This window comes from Drosophila subobscura, chromosome J (assembly GCF_008121235.1).
Source record: "Drosophila subobscura isolate 14011-0131.10 chromosome J, UCBerk_Dsub_1.0, whole genome shotgun sequence".
NCBI lineage: Eukaryota > Metazoa > Arthropoda > Insecta > Diptera > Drosophilidae > Drosophila > Drosophila subobscura.
The window spans coordinates 20,731,013-20,748,366 of record NC_048532.1 but is presented as its reverse complement, the minus strand read 5'-3'; the positions used below and the strand labels follow the sequence as shown (position 1 = coordinate 20,748,366).

At 44.4% G+C, this 17,354-nt stretch overlaps 1 protein-coding gene across 1 annotated transcript in view; it reads left to right on the top strand.

The window, feature by feature from the left end:
- Positions 1–131: 131 nt before the first annotated feature.
- Positions 132–17,354, top strand: part of LOC117893058 (bifunctional heparan sulfate N-deacetylase/N-sulfotransferase) — a 57,379-nt gene continuing 40,156 nt past the window's right edge. Inside the window, exon 1 of the mRNA XM_034799459.1 lies at positions 132–1,037. The gene's annotated coding sequence lies outside the window, so the exon portion shown is untranslated. The remainder of the gene's footprint in view (positions 1,038–17,354) is intronic.

The following is a 17,354-nucleotide window of genomic DNA, read 5'->3' as shown; positions in this document are numbered from 1 at the left end:
GAGCTGAGTAGAGATCGTTCAAAACAAGACAAATTGGTCACCCGTTCATTTCGGTATATTTTGAAAATGAGATGGCAAATTTCGGTATATCTTTGATGGTTGCACGGTATGTCTCGTCGATAAGTCCGCAGTCACACTAATGTCGAAACACCAAACAAAATCGGGCATGTCGCGGAAATGTGTGAATTAAATAAACGAACGCGAGCGTGCATAGCGTGCTGCTACAACAATTCGATGCTGAGCTGAGCGACGTGCTAATCGGTCAGCCTTATCAACAAAGAGTCACCGCGGGGATCAAAGGCGCAACGACCGTGGAAATTTCGATTTTTGCCTGCGACGCTGCTGATTTTCTGAGGCAAAATTTAGCCCAATTACCGCGCAATGTTCGAAAAATAATTACAATATTCGTCAAGGTTTGTGCGCGATTGAATGATTATAAATAAGTTTTGTTTATTTCCGTGCAGTACGCGGTAGCAGCGCTACGGCAAAGGTAGAGGCAGCGGCGCGGCAGGCGATTGATTGCCAATTTTTCGTTTTGTTTCTCTCTCTCTGGCACGTTACGCGCCTTTCATTCACGAGAACGTTTGTGTGCTTGTGCGTGTGTGTGGGTGACGTAAACAAATGCAAAAAGCGAAAAAGTGTGCAAGAATTCGAAAAATGCGCTTGTCGATTCACGTGCCAAATAGCAGCAAAAACAACAAAAGCAGCAGTAGCAACAAACAACCGTAATTCCAGTGTTTGGTAGCAGCCGCGGAAGCAGCGAAATTGACATAACTCTTTATTTTTGTGCTTTGTGTTCTCTGCGACTCTGTTTTGTGCCTCACATTCGTTGCATTTACCAGCTGTGCGAATCTGCAGTGGTAGTGGTGTGCCTGCTCCCGTACATGTATCTGCGCGCAACACGTTTGTGTCTGTGCTGCTGCATGCGTAGGCGAGAGAGCCCAGCCAGAGTAACATAGAGAGGAGTTGTGCTGCTGCGTAAGCGAAGCGAAGCCAGCGTCGCCGTCGACAGCGTCCGTGCGTCACAGATGCGACAGGTAAGAAGAAGAGGCAGCAGAGGCTTGCCCAATTTTCCTTCTCCCCCACCTTCTCTTTCCCCTTGAAATTTACATAGTTAATTACTTACCTAACACGAGTGCCGTGCTCCGCATATGAGGCTGTAACAGTAACTGTGCGGCTGCTCTCAATTTTCGAGTATACGCATACGAATATGTAGAAATACATTTTGTAGATATGAAGCTTATCAATTAGTGGCCGGCGACGGGCGGTAACGACAGCGGCTCGTTCTTTGGCAGGTAATTTTCCACACGCAGCGCAGCGCAGGCACTGCACCGCACCGCACCACAGCCGCATGCCATCGATTCTTTTGTTTTCGTCTGTCAGTTTATGTGGGATTCTGTGGAAGTGATTTCTCTGTAATTAGAGTGATGCCTTGGGTACGAATTCCTGTAGAGAAGCGATCGCTACGGTGGCGAAGGCTGCTCTTGCGGCATTTTGCTAGTTCCAAAAACGTGCTGAGGAGCAAGTGTACGTTTTCAAAGGTGCAACTGCTGTGCATAAATAACTCCTTAGCATGTCACTGCGTTGCATAGTTTGTACCTTGGTTCAGCTGTTGTATACTTGGATTGGATCACCATTTCATAGACTCGTACTACCTCGTGTGGGCAGCTGACAGATGAACGATCGCTCTGGCTCCCATAAGAATATTAATGATTGATCTGCAAGGGTATGTCATGCTTCGGTTACTGTAAAGCTTACCTTCCTTTTTTCTTTACCTTCCTTTTTCGTTCCTCTTTCGTCACACGTTTCGCTGGCGTCGTCGTGGCCCCTAACTTGTCATGGAACTTGGTCCATCTGCAGGGGCGGGGACATGGGGCTGGCTGGACTTCGGACATCGGTTGCTAGCCGCCGTCGCCGGTCGCGCTAGTTTTTCCACATTTGTCGGATATACCCTTACGCAGAGACAGAGAGAGAAAAAGATTGAAAGAGTCCCATGGGTATGGTGGGACGTTTGTAAGAGAACGTAAAGGTTATACGTTAATGTTCGATGGTGCTGTTTACGTTCTCTAAATATGATAATTCTCGTAGATTTTCATCTGATTTTACCAAATTTCTCTGATGTATCGATCTTTAAACGAAAATTTCCTTCATTCTTTAACGATGAAATCATTAAATATTATCTCTTATTCAATGAAACATTATTTATTTGTTGTTTTGACTGTTTTCCAAAGCAATCGAAAGCGCGCTTGAGAGTGAGAGAGCATTCCGTATTTGTTGTGCTTCCCCTTTCCCCCTAATCATTCTTGTTTATTATTATTCCCCATGCTCTTTGTTCCTCTTTTCTTAGCCGTCTGCTCTGTCTCCCTTGCTCTGTGTTTGTCGTTCATGGTCAGAAAATTTATTGGTCAACATTTTATCTTTGGACCCAGACCCCCGTCGAACGGGCAACGGACAGCGGACAACCGGCGGCACCCACGTAGAGCAGAGCTCTAGATTCTAGCCAACCACTGGCGACTCCTTTCCCATCGTGCAACTTGTTTGCTTCTCCCTCCATTCTGCTGCCCTCTCCATCTCCATCTCTCTCTCGCTCTCTTTGTTGAGGGAACACACGCCCACACCCATGGAGGAAACTTAACGCTTCAACACGCCAAAGATTTTCTCCCGAAATCCATCCCCACGTCCATAGAAATATTTGGGAACGGTGTGGCATGTGGCATTTTGGGGAAAAAAAACACACAAATATTTTCAACATAAGTTATGGGCATTTTTTGCGCTCTCTTTGCGTATGAAAAGTTTATGGGAAATATCTTAATTTTTATAGACCTCATGACTGCGACCCCCCTCCCATAAATTATCGGTGAGGAACGGAATGCCATCCGCTTTTCCGTGTGTTTTTTACTCCGATTTTTTCCGGCATTTCTCGGGGCGCATACTTTACGTGACTTTCTGCCTCTGTTTATCTTTCGGCGATTGTTTATCTTCGTTGCCGCCTCACAGATACAATATTTTTTTTCGGGACATGTGCCGCCTCGCTGTCCCTTAGCTGCTTGGACAGTGCTGCCGCTTGTGGCAGCAGTGGCATCCGCATACAACAAATTGGCAATTGCTGTGGAATGGTCGCCAAAAACGTTGCAGCTGCCTTGCCTTTGCCTTTGCTTTTGGTCAGGAAAGAAGAAGAAGAGGCTTTGTAGACGTTAACCCTTTGTTGCCCACATGATAAACGATAGCTTGTTAATAAATCAAATGGAAAATTCCATGCCTGTGTGTGAAAGAAGAGGAAAAAGTATTTACATGTCTTTCGCTCACTCTCTTTCTCTTATACACTGACAGAAAACTATATTTTCAACACAGAAAATTAAAAAGCCTCCCAATAAATGGAACATTTTCGACTGTATTACGAACGGGAAGACCTCAATGGCCTATTAGTGCTTCTTGGTGCCCTTGCATATGCCTTCCCCAATAAAGCCCTTTGCTTTTCTCAGTGTAAAGTTTGTTTCCTCCCTAGGACGTATGCAACATGATTGGCTCTCTGCACTCAGCAGCAACAGCAGCACAGGATACATTCGTATTTCATATGCCTTTGGGTAGATTTATGAAGTGCGCCCAGTTGCCTGGAGGAGGCAGAGTCCTTAACTGTTGAAGCCACAGCTTCGTGCTTCTTGCCTCGCCTGCTCCTGCCTTTGCGGCATTCTAATAATTTTTTATTGTTGTCGCTTAAGTGGCCCATTGTACAGCTGGCAACATATTGTAAGCCTGCAACATGCTTCTGCCACGCTACGCTTTTTGTTTGATTTTGGGGCTGAAAGCAAACCATCAAACCAGTTGTCCAATTTGCTTTTTTCATTTTATAGAATGCAGAGAGAGAGGACTGCAGTGGCTCTTTGATTTAATAATTTTATAATTAGACGCTCTGATTAGTGGATGGATGGATGGATGGATGGGTTGTAGAAACTGGAATAACTGCTTCTGGGTAGAGAGAATTTATACGTTGGAGCGAGCGCGTAAGATTTGATCATTGATTTGTGCTAAATGAAGTTGAATGAGGAATTCATGTGCTGCCGCATTGGCGAAAGGAAATTCATTTGCCTAAAGGTTAAAGCTAGAGACAATTGTCTACATTTCCATGAGAGATCTGATTTTTATTTTAGAGCAGAAATCAAAGAAATTTTAGCTAAATTCCGCTCCCCTTCCTTTAAAGACTCTTCTCCTGACTTTATTAAGCTCTGATCCTAGGAACTCTACGGTCTGGGGTTCATTCTTCATGGATTTCATCTTCCCACATCTCCCATTCTTTTCTTTAGTCGCATAATCAGCGGCAGTGCCAATGGCAGCAGTTCTGACAAATCTCGTTTGATGCGGCTTAAGATGATGATGCATTGAGTGGCCCAGTTGTGTGCCCCAATCCATGCCCCCCCCATCCATTCATTCACGTTTCTTTTATGCAAGAGAGGGACTCATAGTCTCTCACTCAGGGATGATGCCGCAGCAGCTCACTCTTCATCATTCGGCTTAGTCATTATTTTGTGTGCCCCCGCCTACAAACACACACACACACAATCGAAAGTGGGCTCGCTCAGGTCCTAGACAAGCACTCTTGCCCCATCTCCGATGAAGGATGAAGAAGGTTCCTTCTTGTGCTTAATAAATTATTTGCAGCAGGCTCCTTAAAAGCTGCATTTTTTTTTTTTTTTTATCCTCACTGTGATTATGATTTTGCCGAAGAGACAAAGGCAAAATAATGCCAAATAATCCCGCAGGAAAAAAAAGGTCGATGCGTGTGCCCCAAATGGGGTCTCCTTCTGGGAGTTCATTTTTCTAACTGAATTTATAAATAATCTTCCACTTCTCTATCATACTTTTACCTTTATTTCTTTCGTTTTGTCTTCGCTTTTATCGTTTTTTCCTTCTCTCGTTCCCCGCCATCGTCTCCGCCAGTGGGTCATAAAATGTCCAAGCACCGTTGCTTTTTTGAGACATTCATCGCGTGATCTTTCCGGCACCATTCTCTCTCTTCTATTGGCTAGAGTGGGACATTCCTCCTGCTGCCGAATGGCTCGCTCTCATCTCCTTCCGGACGTGTGTATGGGGATCTCTCGCTCTCCCTCTCATTTAACACTTTCCTGCCCCATTTCCCCTTCGTTTCTCCATTGGACATTCCGTCCTAAGCTGCCCTCCTTTTGCCGTTATTAGTCACTCATTAACCCTCCCGTGCCTGATGGGGCATTTTGACATTGGGTGTTGCTTTTTGCACCCAATTCTGCTGCCAGGAGCTCTCCTACTTGTACATAGCGTATACCCAATGCATTAAGTATATAAAAGGATTATGTATACATACGGACATTATCCATTTATTTCTAAGCCCGCATTCGGATTGATTTCCACCATCGAACTGTGGAAAGTGCGAATGTTTTGTTTTTTTGTTGGTTCCCATCGCTAATTAGCAGCACAGATTCAGATTCTGTAGAATTTTCTGTTTCATGGGATTTGTTCAGAGGGACTCGCGGATTCCCGCTGCTGCTGGCGCTGTGCTAATGACTATGCTAATAATTGCTTTTGTTTTGGTGTTATTGCCTGGCTGCCACTGCCACTCCTAGTGCTGATGATGTGGATGCCACACTGTGGTTGCCGCAGCTGCCCCTGTCCGTCCGCTTGTCCGTTCTCTTTTGTTTGAGGATTCCCAATAAAAACAACAAAAGCTCTACTGCCGCCCGTTTCTATTTATATAAAATGCAGAGTACTCTGCAGCTTTCGGTGTGGATCGCATTTCATCAGAATTCCCCTTTTCATGAAGGGAAGCCCTTCTCAGCTACAATTTTGTAGAATTTCTGAAGTGAACGGAGCGAAGGGTGGCGAAGGGGCTTTTCGTAATGATTGATGTCTAGTTTGGAATATTTTATATATTTATTGAAAACTCACAAACCCCAACTCCTCTGCTCTGAGTTGGAATGGGTTCTGGAATGGCCAAAACTCGCTTTAACAATCGAAAATTGTAAGCAACTATTTGCACAATTTAAGTATCAAGTAAATTCGTTTCTGTTTCAAGACCCAATTTTCATGTTCCTAATCCCTTTTTGATTGTTCGCCTTATGTTCTTTAACCCTACCTATGTATTTGTCTATGCATCTCAGAAGTAATGTTTCCTTATGAACTAATAGATTTTCCCAACTGCCACAATTGCTACTGCCACAACAGTTACTGCAACTGGCACTGCCACTGCTGCTGCCTCATTTACTGCAGCTTTGGGGCAGCTTGTAAGCTGCTTTGCTGCCTCCGATTCCCTTCCTTTCCGCTGCGTTTCTTCTTTCTCGTATTTTGTGTAGTAAATGTTGCTGTCAGCAAGGTTTTCCATTGCAGCAGCTGCAGCTGCTGCCCCCAAAATGTTGCAAAATGCTCTGGAGTTCAGTGTGAAACCCTCCTAAGTTATTAGTCTCCATTAGTTGATGCTGCCGCACTGCTTTCTGCAGATGTTCTTGCAGCAGGGTATTATGGTTCCTAACAGATGTTTGTAGTGCATAAAAAACACAAATATGTTGCCAAAGAAGGTATTTTTTGATTCCAGAAATAGTGTAATGAGAACTATTACGATCAGAGGGTCCAGAATCTATCATTTCTTAACTATTTATTTTATTGGTTTTTTTTTCTAAGCGCTTTGAATGCTTTGTTGCAACAATTTGACGGTTTTGCCACAGCTGTGTGCTATTCCACTTTTTTATATTTGTTTTTTGCATTTGCTGCAGTTTGCTATTTGGCCAACACACACACACACACACACACACATACACCCATACTTTCAGCATTCCACACTGACGCACTGCTGCTGCCGCTGCCTTGCCTTGGCCACACAATGCGGCAGCGGCTTTTGGCCGTTTTTCACAAACACACACACACACACACACACACACACACACACACACATTCCCCCCTTGCCAGGCCAGCCCAAAAAACTTGAAAGGTTTTTCTCGCGCGTTGCAGCTTTTCCGCTGCTGCTTCTGCCTCCTTTTTTATTTGGATACCCTGCACAACCCCCTCTCGGCAGGTCCCCGCTCAAAAACTATGATGTGCATGTGCCGTCTTTTGTCTTTTTTTGTTGTTAAACAAAAATTTGTACCACACTACGCCAAAAAAAAACCCATAAAGAATGAAAAGATGGGAACGGAGGGGAAAGCGAAATAAAATATAAAAAAAAAATAATAAATTTTAAGCAAAGCTAGCTGTAAAGCCGCCTTTTGTTAATGGTGGGGGCGTGTTGGGAAAACTTTATACATACCCGAGACAAGGTACATTGAAGACAGGGTGAGGGAGCACGAAAGAAGCTGCTTGAATTCCAATAAGCGAGAAGCAGAGAAAATGCTGCCCTTCCTTCCGCTTGAATGTACCTTGCTTCACCCAGCCCTCTTCCTCATTTATTATTTCTTTTATTTTTTTTGCATATTTTGTATGTTTTATGCGTTGTTCTTCCCCTTCTGCTATGCTCTGCACCACACACACACACACAGACACACATGTACGCACACGCATGGTTTCTGCTGATTGCTTTGTTCCGGCGCTTAAGCGTACCACTCCTCTGCCTCTCTTTCGCTCGCGCTCTCTCTCTCGCTCTCTCTCTCGCTCTTCTCGCTACCACTGTGCCACGTCTTCCTCTGTGATCCCACCGAACACTTTGTAATGCTTTTTACGAGGGGCATTATACGATATTGTAGTACAACATTTTTATGCACAGCAAAAGCAAATTTCGCCATTTATTTATAACGCCATAATACAACTTTTTTTGTTCTTCGAGGTGGGCGCTGTGCTGCTGTTAGTGTTTTTAGCTATCAAATTAGTGCACAGTTTTGTATTAACAGCATGTACATAAAACTATCAAAGTAAGCACCGTTTGGGATTCAGTTGGTGTCAAACTAACGTTCAGTCACTGTAGAACCTTCAGCTACAGTTTTGTATTCAGTTCTGGTAAAACTGTAAACATTTCTTCTCTGCAAATTTGATGCTGAAAAATGGCACACAGCCAAAAAATCAAATTACAACATTACAAAATTACATTTTAATTGGATGTTGGGTACTTCCATGCACATACGTAGATCCACTGCAATGTTGCAGAATAACTGAAAGCGGCAAGGGGTGAGTGGAGCGGGGAGCGTGGTGTGGCTCCGTGTGTGAAATTTTCGCGCATTTAGCTGTCGTCAAGGGGACCGACCCCCAACCAGTGACACATTCCCATGGCGTTCCATTTTTCGGACAGTTTGAAACTTTTTTTGTTTTGTGTACCTTTGACAGAAGCGGAAAATGAAACGTTTGCCAGCAAAACCACGATGCTCGGCAGGATAAAGGATAAAGTGTGCGTGACATGTCCACACGCGTTGGATGGCCCTTCCGCCGCTCTGCCCCCTTCCATGTGCCACAGATAGCGCATACTCCGTCGCACCCCCCCGAAAAACCCTGTTCATTTATGTGTCGCCGTTTTTAGTTGCTCTAAAACTTTGGCTGCTCTAAGCTGCCCGTTTGTGAGAATTGATGGGCGGAGATTGGATTGGATGGGAACGGGATTCGGACCAGCAATGAAATGGGAATAAAGGTACAGTGGGAGAATGGGTGGGTGGGGGTAAATATCGAAAATGGCTGACATAAAAGTCAATTTGTAAAATGGTGCGTCAGTTTCGGGTTGGCCATCAATGGAGTGGAAAGCTTCCTCCTCCACCGGATGTATGGAGAGCAGCGGACAGAAAGAGAGATATTGGATTATCCGCCGGATTGTCGCAGACTGATTTTCGGCAGTTGCGGACTGTTGGCTGGGAAACGTGATGTGCGGCAAATGATTTTGTTGAAAGTTGTTCCGGTTCCAAGAGAAATTAAATAGAAAATGTTTGCTATCTATAATATTGATTGTCTGATGTGATCTGGATAAATTTTCCAATCAAAGAAAACATTTCGAATGATATTTGTTTGTTTTTATGCGCCAATTGTTTCATTCTATTCGTTGATGACTAATTAATGCAGTTCTCTTTTAGATGGCAAATAAAGTATGTACATATTCCATTTGTGCATCCCCCACACACACACACACACAATACCCGCTACCCTTTCGCACACTCTTTTATCTCCTCGCTCCGCTCGACTTTTCTGTTTTGCTCTCTTCTCTCTACTTCCTTTGTGTACGCCACTCATTACTGTTTTTCCCGTTAATTGCATATTTGAAATGCCCCCAAAAGATCACAATCATTTAGCCATGCCACGTGCCTCAATTACAAATTCCCCAAGGTGCACTGCCACTCTCCCACTCTCCCTCTCTCTCTCTCTCTCCCTCTCTCTCTCTCTCCCTCTTTGCCAACTATCTCCATTTCAATTCACAATCAAACAGAGCACAGATACACCCACACACATCCAATGGGGATGGCCCCTGTTGACCACCCACCCGCTGCCGTTGGGTTCAATTGGTTTTTGTTCTTCTTTCAGTTTTAAAACGCATTGACTCGTTTTAAGTGTAATAGAGTTGCCTGTCCACCACACACACACACACACACAGAGACTCTCACACAGCTGCAGAGGGTGCCACCCAAACTATTGGCAAATGCAAATGAAAGCCAGCCAGAGAACCTCTGCAAACCTATGGCTATCATTGGGAGAAAAGGCAAAAGCCAACAGCCAGCAGCCAACCAGCACACCCATTGGAAAAATGTACAACAATAAAGAGCATTTTAGCCCCCCAAAAATACAACACAAAGCCCCTCGAATCCCCCCCCCAAAACTGCAATGCGACATTGGGATGAGCGTGCGGATGAGGCAGAGAGTTACAACTCGCACCAAGAGAGGGAGAGAGAGTGGCAGAACTAGAGAGGAAAGAGAACCCATAACTAGAGCAAAAGAGAGCTAGAATTAGCAGCAGGAAAAATGATTGGGTGAGGAGGGGGGTCCATTGAGGTCCGAAAAACGTTCGAACTTTGAGTCCTTGACAAGTTCCTCGAAAATTTGGATGCTTCCATGGTAGTAGCGATAAGGGAAGAGTGATTGAGTAAAAGAGAGAGGGGGGCGGAAGACAGAGCTGATAGATTGTAATCCTTGTATGCAGCAGCTTTCAATTGGCTCCAACTGCATCCTGCTGGGTCCCTGGAGGCAGACCCTCGAGGATGCCGAGACAGCAGCATCCAAACTGTCAATTGGCTTTGTGTGTTGTTCGAGGAGAGAACAGAACAGAACCGAGCCGAACGGGACAGAGCCCCCAAACACGAGGATGATAGTGCGAAATTGATGGGGCAAGAGGCAGCAGGAGGAAGCCTGAAGGAGCACCAGACACTAGTGGATTGTGCGTGTGTCTGTGTGTGTGTGTGTGTGCGTGTGTCCTGCGTTAATTTAGTTTTGTTGTCATCGATGGACAGACAGACAGGACACAGAACAGAGGCGGCCCTTCCTCTGGCAAAGCAATTGAAACAATAACGAGGCAGAGCACGGGGTTAACACAACAGTAAAGGGAGTGCCTGTGGCGGGGTATCTCCACCAGCTACAGTGCATCCCCATCCACCCTGGAGCATATCACTTTAATTACTTGAGAAGCAAATTCCGGGGAGAAAAGCCTTTCCTATAATTTGCTTTTCACTCGCTGCTTAAATCGCACGCAAAATGCTTTTATTTCTTTGATTAATTGCCAGACGGCTCTCTGCGGATAATGATAATGAGGGGCCTTTTCGGTCCTGCCAAAGGTCCTGGCCCTCGAAGGGGTAGTCGGTACGCATCGCCGTAACTTTAGGGGTGGGTTGCGGGTGTTCGGTCCTGTAGGCGTTTCGTTAACAATAAATAACGCTTGAGACAGCGCCTCCGCCGCCACCCCACCATCTCGAGGGGTTTTGTGTGCTCCCTCGAGTGTGCCGCAGACGAAGAGAATGATGACGAGGTCCTTTGATCCTTGCGGAGAACGTGCGAAAACGTTTTAACCTGGCTAAGAACTTTCACCCCGAGATTGATGTGGCGTCTAGTCGCGGAGACGGTGGCGTCCCGGCTTCCCGGCGTCCTACCTTGTTTGCTTTTCATAATGAATGCGGCTTGAATCAAAAGCAGGAAAAAATAAGCCAAGAAAGGAAGCGAAATGGAAGCAGAAGTACAGGGGAGACAGACAGCACAGGATACACACATCACAACACATCTAAGGCATATCCTGTGGCACACACACAGACACACACAGACACACACATTCCCCAACGCGGTGGAAACTTTATTGATCAAATATCGCATGTCAGTGGGGAGGGAGAAATCACCCAGGGGACTGGGGCAAACTATGGAGCATTGGAGAGTGAAGGAAGGAGGCAGAAGGACTCCGGCTTCGACCATAAAATGCCAACTAAAAATGTCATTTAAATTGTCGTTATGTCGTGTTTACTGTTCTATCTCTCTGCGGCATGTGTCCCTCAAGCGGAGACCCAGGAAACCCGAGCCGACCCGACTACCCCCTCCCCCATACACAGGACATGTCACACACCATACACCATACACCATGCACCATATTGGCATTTGGCATTTTGTTTGGGGGCTTGTGCTTTTGTTTTTCCTCGAAGTTTCTTTCCGTTCCGCTCATCATCATCAAAGTCCCACATCCACGTCATGTGTGAGGGATGGGAACAAAAAGCTTTGAGTTTTTTACTGCCAACAAAAACCGCACAGAGATCCACAGCCTTTTTTTTTGTGACTGAAAAACGATGAACATTAAAACAGACAGAACAATAAATTGGCGTAAATTATACATGATATGCCAGGCCAAAGAAACAACAACAAACACAGAGGAAAAGCTGGAAAATGTGCCAGCAAATGTACTCTGTATTTCGGTGGCAAATCAAAAATGTTGTAAAAGACAATGCCCCCAGGGAGAAAGGGGGCATATGATTTGACCCTGGGGCTGCTGGATGGATAGATGGAAGGAGGTGCGGGAGGCTATAATCCCCAGAGAGAGGTGCCTCAGTGGGGTGGGGCGGGCGAGAAGTTGTGTGCAAATGTAATTCGGAGGCAGAACTTGTAATTAATGCCTTGAATATTAAGGGATGAGCCGCCGCTAATGGGATTGGGGCTTATAAATATATTTTCATTAAAACTGAAATTAAATTTCCACTGGCAAAGCGCGGGTGTAAAATGATGTGAGATGGCGCTGCAGAATGGAGAAATTTATTACACGTAAAACATTTAATACAATTGACGGATAAGTCAATATTTATCGCAGAAAACAAATATAATCAAAAGGGCACGAAAAGTGCTTTCAAGCAATTAAAATTCACATGATTTTCGGTTTATTCTTAAGGAAATAAAAATAAATAAACATATTTTGGCCTGTTCGTTAGTCTCTAACATCAGGTTTACAACTGGCATTAGTTGCCTATCAATCTACATCAAGTTTAACTTCAATCATCAATCATTTCACATTAAATTCAACAGCTTCACTGTGCACCACTGTGACTACTACCCACCACAACCACCCGCACTGTGCCATCATCTAAAAGTGCATTAAAAAAGTTTTATTGTTGTACTTTTTGTGCCTGTCCGTCCGTCCGTCCGTTGAGGCGTCGTGCGTCCGCCATATTTGTTTGGCTTCCGTTTCCGCCACAGCCGCAGCCGCTGTCGCCGTCGGAAGTTGCCACATTAAAAAGTCTTTTGGATTCCGTTGAACCTCTCTCTCTCTCTCTCTCTCTTTCACTCTCTGCCCCAGTGGCACGCCCTTAGGCCATGCCCCAGCTGCCCTTTGGTTCTCTGGCTCCTTCAAGCGCTGGAGCATGCAGAAGAGGATGTCCTTTGGACAAACAACAGACATTATTATCATCCTCTCGCGCGCTCACTCATCTGTTGCAAGGTGCGAAGAGCCAACATGTTGTGGCGGCTGCTGCTGCCTGCCTGCCTGCCTGCCTGCCTGCCTGTGTGCACCCGAATGACCCTAGACCCTCATTAACTTAATGGTCAGCTTTTTCTCTCTCCCTCCCCCTCTTTGGCCTGCTTTCTGCCTTCCTCTGTCATTCGCCATTTTGTTTGTTTGTAGAAGAGAAAATCATTTAAAAAATTATTAATTTTCTGCTCATTTAAAATGGTTTTTTAATGGCATTTCCCTGCTGCCTTTGCTGTCGCCTTTTGTGCGGTCTGCGGCAGTGGCAACGGGGAGCATGCCACCAATTAGAAAATCAATACGCCGCTGCACTTTGACACACAACTTAATTCAATTTGTCGTGCGGAAGCCAAATGTAATTAATGGTTTCGCTCGGGCCGATGGTTTTTGTGCTGCTTTTTGGCCATCAAGGCAATCAAAGGATGGGGAAGAGGCAACATCTGGCGGCTAATGAGATGAAATGTTGTCGTCGCCCCCCCCCTCATAAAAAACTTTTCAAAAAGTCCTTTTTTGTTAGCCCCATTTTCGTAGAGGAAAAGCCATAAATGACAGACGGAATATAACTTTTTGATTTATTTTAATTGGTTTTGTTTTTATTTTATTTCATTTTAAATGCGAACCAAACGCATTTTTAACTGAATGAAAATGTAGAAAGAACTCTCGCTGAATTTATGATTACCGTTTTGATTTGATTTGATTTTATTTGCTACCCACAGGGAAAATAGCTGCAATATTACAACGTTTCATGTTTCCATGTTCACGCGCGAATGGTAATTTTCCTAATTAAAAATATATGTACATAAGCTTAAGCTGGAAAGTAGTTGCCACATCAAATGATGTTCCATCTAAAACCAGCCAATTGGCTCATTTTTCCACAAATATATTTCCAAAATTAACTTCAGCAATTTGTACGCCGCCACATCAGTATATTTTGGTGTCATTCCCTAGTGGAATCAGAACCACTCTTCCAACTCTCTCTTACAGTCCATCAGTCACAGTTCCACAATTGACTTTCTCTCATTTTGTCTCCCATTTCCCCCCCCATGCTTAATGGCCTAAATCCTTATAAGCCTTGTTATGTGTCATTGCTCTGGTTGCTGTTGTTGTTTTTGTTGTTGTTGTTCTTTTGGCAATTGCCCCAAAAGACACAAACACTTGAAGGCGATTGTTATGATGATTATTACCATAATGTGCGGGAGATTTCTGTGGTTGCAATACGGCTAATACGAAGGATACTTTGTACTTGTAGTGCTCCCAAAACCGCAGGCACAGATACAGACAGACAGACAGACAGCACAGACACCATAAAAAACTATCTCTCGCATTTGGTGTTCTTTTTTATGGGCCAAGACACAAGAGAAAGATAAAAGGCGGTAGTCGACCAGCTGATACCCAAATGCATGTGAAAAATCAAGACAAGTGGAGAACTCTCTGTGAATAATTAGTTTATTGGTGCAAGATGTACAAAAAGGTTTTATTTTTAGATTATAGATTAATTTTTCATTCGTTTACGATAGTTTATAGTGCAAGTTAACATTTATTTAAGCAGCAGACACTTGAAAGATCCCAAACGAGAGGTAGACTGGCATCCAAGAATGGATTTACAGAAGCAGCTGAGTGGGAATCATGAAATATTTATCCTATTTGGATGACTTTTTTGGGCTTAGATCTGTACATAACTAAAAGGTTTCTTGTGTGGCCTGGGCCACTCAGCCTTTAAACCTGCCTTTCTGTTGCTGTGGCACGAACAACACTTTGAAATAATATACCTTTTGTGCGCCTTGAAATGGCAAGAAGCATTTCTAATAGGAGAGTTTTATTTTATTACATTTTATGGCACATAAGTTGGCTACAAAACGCGTTAACACACACGCACACACACACGCTGATAGACAGACAGGAGCATCCCGCAGTCACACCGATACACACACATCCCTGATAGATACTAACCATTGAAGCAAGAGTTTTAGAGAGTCCCCCCGTCATGGGCCATGTCCCGGAGTCCTGGCTGCTGGCTTCTGCTGCCATGTCCTGAACACGTACAGCGTATCTCCGTTTCCGCAGATAAACGCGCAGCGTATCTGTGTGAATAGAGGCCCCTGTGCCACTGTGTGTGTGTGTGTGTACGTTTCCTTTTAACAAAATGTTTTGATTTCCATGGGAGAGGAAAGACAGGACACAGGACGCCGCTAGTCAGCGTCCAACTAATCTGTTATCCTTGCTGCTGTTGCTGCTGCTGCTGCTGCTGTTTGGGGCGGGCTCCCTTTTTATGCTGTAGTCCTTTGGCACAGGGATAGCCGCCTGCCTGGCTTGATCCCTTGTTCTTTGTTGGTTTTTGCCTTTTCAATTCATTTTATTTATCGAAGCATGAAAGACGCCACACACACACACACACATATCTATCTATAGAGAGGCAATAGCTACAAATACATCTTCAGCAGTTACAGATACAGAAACGTCTCGAGCAGATACAGATACAGATACAGAAACAAATATAAATCAGTGGAAGCAAAACCGAAATCAAAATGAGAAATCGCCACCTCATTGCCATTTGTTGGAATAAAATTCCATTTCTTGTAACTTTTTTGTTTGTTTCTGTTGTTGCGTTGATAAATGAAATGGAAATGGCTCTCCACTGAAGCTACTCGATTACACACATCGACAGAATGCCACTCTGCACAGCATCCTTCTCATATATCTTTCGAGTTTATCTTTGAAATCGAAGCCTCTTCACCACTCTCTCTCTCTCTCTCTCTCTCTCTCTCTGTGTCTGCTTTTTGGCACTCATTTTGGCCTTAATTGATATTCATTTTATGCACTGGCCAAGGGGCTGCACTGTTCGAGTATCCGCTTTCGAAATATGCTTGCAAGGAGGGAAAATCCTTCTCCTTTCTTTCCATTGTGCGTGTGTGTGTGTGTGTGTGGCCTTTGTTGTCTGAATCCGTAGCATACTTTTCAGCAACAGACAGAGACGAAGGCTAATTAGTCATTGTCGAAAGGAGATTGCTGGATAGGCAGAGTGAGTGGAGAGAGCGGGCTCGCCACTGTTGGTCAGCAAATTGAGTTGGAAATTCAATTTGGCAAATCACAAAACGAAGCAGCAGCATCTCAGGCTCGTAAAAAACTTGTCGCTCCCAACAAAAAAAGTGAAACAAAACCAGAGGAAAGCCTTGGCTGAACAATCAAGCAACAGCGGCAGCGGATACCAGTGTCCACAGCCTTCCATCGAGTGTTGAAACAACAAAATGAACTTCACTTTTGGTAGCGAAATAAAAGAAAGCACTGGGATTGGGGATTGGGGGTTCGGGACTCGGAATTGTGGATTCTGGATTGGGTGACTCGGAATGGGAATGGGAAGGGGAATGCAACTGCGAAGCCAAGTTTCGAAATGACAACGAGGAAGCGACTGTAGCTGCCTCCATCCGCTGGTGGATGCTGCCGCCAAGGCTTGCTATTGTTGCAGCAGCAGATCTCCCTCTCTCTCTCTCTCTTGCTCTTGCTATTATCCTGCCACTGGCAATAAAAACCTACACCGCCATCGTAGTCCTCGTTGTCGTCGTTGTCGTCGCTGCCTCTTTTTTGTTGCCTTGTTTCGTCCTGTGCGCCTCCTTGTGTTGTTGCTTTAGATTTTTGCAACTTTCATGCCAAGCATTTCTCGGTCACTGACATGCCCCCAAAACGAGAGGCATGCAGGCAACGAAACGCGGCTTTTGTTGCATGTTGCAAGTTGATTTCTTTCACATTTTGCTTTTGTTTTTTCCACTCTCTCTCTCTCTCTCTCTCTCTCTCTCTCTCTCTCTCTCTCTCGTTGTAGTTGTCGTCGCTGCCGTCGCCGTCGCCGTTGTTGCTGTTGTTGTGTTGTGGCCTGCGGCGTTGGTTGTGACAAAAAAAATCTGTTTTTGGTTGACTGCCCTGCTAACATGGCTAAAATGTGCGCATAGGCAACGACAGCGACAGCAACAGCAACAACTTTTCATTAGAAAAATAGAAACAAAAATGCAGAAAGGTTATAGTTCAAATTAGGACGCGAGGATACCCTTTAGTGGGTAATAATCTAAAAAAAACTCTCTAGAAAAACGTGATAATTGTGGTTAGCCGTTTAAACTTAACTTGGATAAATATTAAACGAATTTCGAGCAGTCATAAATGCTTCCATCTACTCCCCCCAGTCGTACATCTCTGAAATACAGCATACCCTAGTACCCTCAAAATACCCTGCATAAAAAATGTCAAACAAAAAAGTTGACTTACAAAATGAACACAAAATTAAAGGCGTGGCTCCTTAATCTCCGAAAAGACTCAACCACAAGCATAAACTTCGGTACAAATATTTTCCGCACTTTAAAATATATTTAAAGGGAAATATAAATATTTAAAACTTGAGACAACTGCAATAAATTTAATTCAATTAATGCATAAACTTGCGAGTGTGCAAATATCCTTTCAGAGAGTTAAAATTCCCATTTCAATTCTCGGCCACAAAGTTTTCCACTCGAAGAAGAAGTTA